Source organism: Crocodylus porosus, unplaced genomic scaffold, assembly GCF_001723895.1.
Source record: "Crocodylus porosus isolate Cpor-Errol unplaced genomic scaffold, CroPor_comp1, whole genome shotgun sequence".
Lineage (NCBI taxonomy): Eukaryota > Metazoa > Chordata > Crocodylia > Crocodylidae > Crocodylus > Crocodylus porosus.
The window spans coordinates 100,445,301-100,448,964 of record NW_017728943.1 but is presented as its reverse complement, the minus strand read 5'-3'; the positions used below and the strand labels follow the sequence as shown (position 1 = coordinate 100,448,964).

Genomic DNA, 3,664 nt, shown 5'->3' with positions numbered 1-3,664 from the left:
TGGTGTGTCACGTGTATCAGCTTCCCTGCACTGAAAACGCTGGAGTCTGCTGGAGCGTAATTTACCAGACTTGATTACAGGCCATGGGAGCAGCCTCGCTGCATGTGTATAGGTGCCCATACTGAGCTGTGCTGGGCTGTGGGACCACAATGGCTGGAAACACTGTTGTCTTTGCTGGAGCCAGCCCAGTTAACTATCTGGTAAATCATTTCTGGCTTTGGGCTAATATGCATAATTTGTACTCTCTCTAAGTAGGTGCCAGAGTGCTTCTTAAAAGTATTTTTATGGAGTACCTGTGTTAAAGCTGGAAGCAGTTTCAAAAAAGGTAAAATGCATAATTTCTGGGTGAACTAAATCTATAGGTACTATATGCTAATTGCTACAGCTATATTTATTTCAAGGGCATTTTTTTTCAGATTTGTTCTTCACTTCCATGTGCTCAGGGAAAGCAGGGTCTGAGAATAAGGGGGGAGAGGGATGTGGGGAAAGAAACTGGGGGGCAGAGAGCAGAGGCATTACCTGGCCCCTATATTTATTTTCCCTGCTATAGCAGTGTGAGGGAGACAAATTCAAGGCAAACCTCCAATAAGTAGATTCCATATCTGGAAAATTATATCAAATTTATAAATTTTCCAGATATAGAATCTAATTATTGCAGGGTCATCTCATAATCAGTGTCATCTTACAGTCGAGTAAATATGGTGTTTTAGGTCATGACCAACGTTCCTAACTCTCTGTTCACTGATAATTAACTGCTTTTGATTATGTCATATCTTCTACATTACTATAGTATGTATGTGTGTATATATACACATATATATATATTATACACACACCACATATATACATACAACTTAAAGTTCTAGCACTGTTCCTTTCTTGTTACAGGACTGTAGACTCAATGCATGAGCCTTTTCCTTTCTTTGCATCCAATTTGATGAACACTTCATTATTTCTGTGACTATATCATCATACCCAAAGAGGGCATTCTAACCTTAAAAATTTGCTTAGCTCTACAAGAATTCTATTTTAGTCCCTTTTTCTCCTACAAAATTCCTGTTCCTGACTCTAACTTTCAGGTAATCTAATTTCAGAGGAGAAAGTGGTGTCAGTTCAAGTCTATTGACTAAAAATGTCATGATAGTTTTGTTAAATAAGCACTGTAGCATCATAGCAGATCATAACTTGCATTTTTTTAGCACATCAGGAAGCTGTTAAAGCTTTTAACATTTTCCTTTTTTGGTAAGACTCTACATGCAAGCTGTTCCTGCTGAGTGCAGGATTCTTTAAATTGTGGAATCTTTGGAAACCATTTCAGGACTCTTTTGGGTATTCCCTTTTCAGCTTTCTTTAGAATCTGGAGAGGAGTCAAAAAGCTTCCAGTTTGAAGATAATGCCCACTCTGTTCCTCTGCAGTGTAGAAAAGATAATGCCAACACTGTTCTTTTTCAGTGAAGAAATAAATGGAGGTCTTTTATTTTATCAGTAGAAGAACTCATAAAAAATTAATGTCAGATGTTTTATTAAATTTTCTTTTTCCTATCAAATCTGAAAATCTGTTCAGAGTTCCAGGCATCTTTAGGCTTTGTCCAGGGTGTAGAAACACTATAAATTGCTTTAGTTTTTTTTTGTACGGATGGGAGCAAATTATGATATGCACACAAGAAGTCAGGTGAGCTAATGCATTAGCATTTCACTTCTGGAGTCATGACTTCATATTTGGTTTAGATTATCTCTGAAAATTAGTCTTAAATGAAGTCCCTGATGGAATATTTTCTGACAACACAAAATCTCATACAGTTTCGTGTGATTGGCAGACTTTGCTTAAGAGAGACTCATGACTTGAATAATGAGGAACTTACTGCTTTCACTACTTTACTTCCAAATAGTGCTGAGAGCATTCTGGGATTCCAAAAAAAAGTGCTGGGAAGGAATTTTATTTTTAGTAAGTCTGTAAGACAAACACTTGAAACAATATGATAAAGTCACAGGTCCAAAAGATACTAAGCTCAAAGTGTTCTTTCTTTGAGAACAATTTTTTTTCCCCTAGTGATCACTCTGCAGTCCCAGGAAAGTTGCTCCTTCTACCTTGACCATAGTTTTGTAACATTATTCAAGCCACTTTAACCTTTAATGGGGCCTGTTTACTAATGGATGGGTATAATAAAGCTGTATCATTGAGACTTCATCTGTTCTGTGTCTGAAAATGCTTTACTTTCCTTGCAAAGAGAGAATAAAATATGGAAGATATAAAATGAATTATATTATTTATGTTGCTGTTCAAGAGTGTTGTGCCTAAATTTAACAACTGACTGTTATTTTAGAACACTTATAAATGCCAAGACTTCTGTATTAGGCACAGTGGTAATTTTGCATTTAAGACCCCGTTTTTCTCAGTGCTTTGCAGATTATTATTGCTAATTTTAATGTATCAGATTCAGACTGGTGTAAGCAGCAAATTAGCAAATTTTTGCACCCATAATGAAACTGCCCCATGATATTTACAGCCAATCTTGACTTGCTCATGGTTGAGCACTTCTTAAGTCCTTGAAGATTTCTGCCAATTGGGAGTAGGAGGATGTGTGCTGTCTGCTTGCTTGTGTTTTCTAGCTGAACTCTTACCACCTCCATCATGGGGACCTTTGAAGTTCTTGTTCCAAAATGTCAGAGGATCCCCACAATCTTTAGGTAGTGCTTCAATTTGTGATCTTGAGTGAGAAGAAAGGGGTCGTCATAAACAAAGAAGCAGGAACTCGCCCTGGGAGCAACTGTAGAAAAGGACTGGTTTAGATCATCTGCATTTTATTCACAAAGAGCTCTGTGAATCCCAGTGAGAGCCACAAAATGTGCATAACAAATGTGGAATAAATAAAAGGAAAAGGAGGAAAACACAGCAGCTGTATAGAAAAAACTGAAAAATAATGTAAGCAAACAATATCAATGCTCCCTTTCATCAAGTCTTTTCTGATCTACATGTTGGCAAATCTTCTCTTGAGATCAGTTACTTTTGTTAGTATAGTGGCCCTCAACCTTTTTGGCTCATGGACAAATGAGTGCCTTGGGGCTGGTGTGCAGGCTAGATGGAGCTCTCTGCCCCAGGATCAGGTCCTGCGGCCTGGCACCACCCTCTACCTGCCCCATGTGCTGGGCTTAGGTCCAGTGTCCCAGCACTGCCCCTTCCTGCCCCTGTGTCTTGGGAATGGACCTTGGATGCCCAGTACTGGCCCCTCCCACCCCGTGTGCTGGGATTGGGCCCTGGGGACCTGGTGCTGCACCGTCCCACCCTCACACACTAGGATTGGGTCCTGGGAAGCAAGCGCCACCCCTTCCCCTCCCTGAGGCCCAGTGCTGCCCCCTGCTCAGCCCTGCATGCTGGGATTGGATGCCCAGTCCATTGTGTAGCGCCTGGGTCACCCCATGAGTCTAGACATTTGGCAGTGGGAGAGTAGTGCCACCATTTCTTTGCTGCCAAATTTCAGGACCTGTGGGAGACTTGCAGGTTGGATGACACTGTGCTGTGGATTGGATCTGATTTGGGCCTGGTGGTTGAGCACCCCTGCTGTAGTATATTTTGGGCTCCACAATTCAAAAAGGATGTGGAGAAGCTTGAGAGAGTCCAGAGGAGAGCCACGCGCATGATCAGAGGTCAGGAAAACAGATCTTA

General features: G+C 40.7%; 1 protein-coding gene across 2 annotated transcripts in view; it reads left to right on the top strand.

The window, feature by feature from the left end:
* Nucleotides 1–860: 860 nt before the first annotated feature.
* DISC1 (disrupted in schizophrenia 1) overlaps nt 861–3,664 on the top strand; it is a 373,039-nt gene continuing 370,235 nt past the window's right edge. For both annotated transcript variants that reach the window (XM_019549864.1, XM_019549863.1), the window contains exon 1: nt 861–957. The gene's annotated coding sequence lies outside the window, so the exon portion shown is untranslated. The remainder of the gene's footprint in view (nt 958–3,664) is intronic.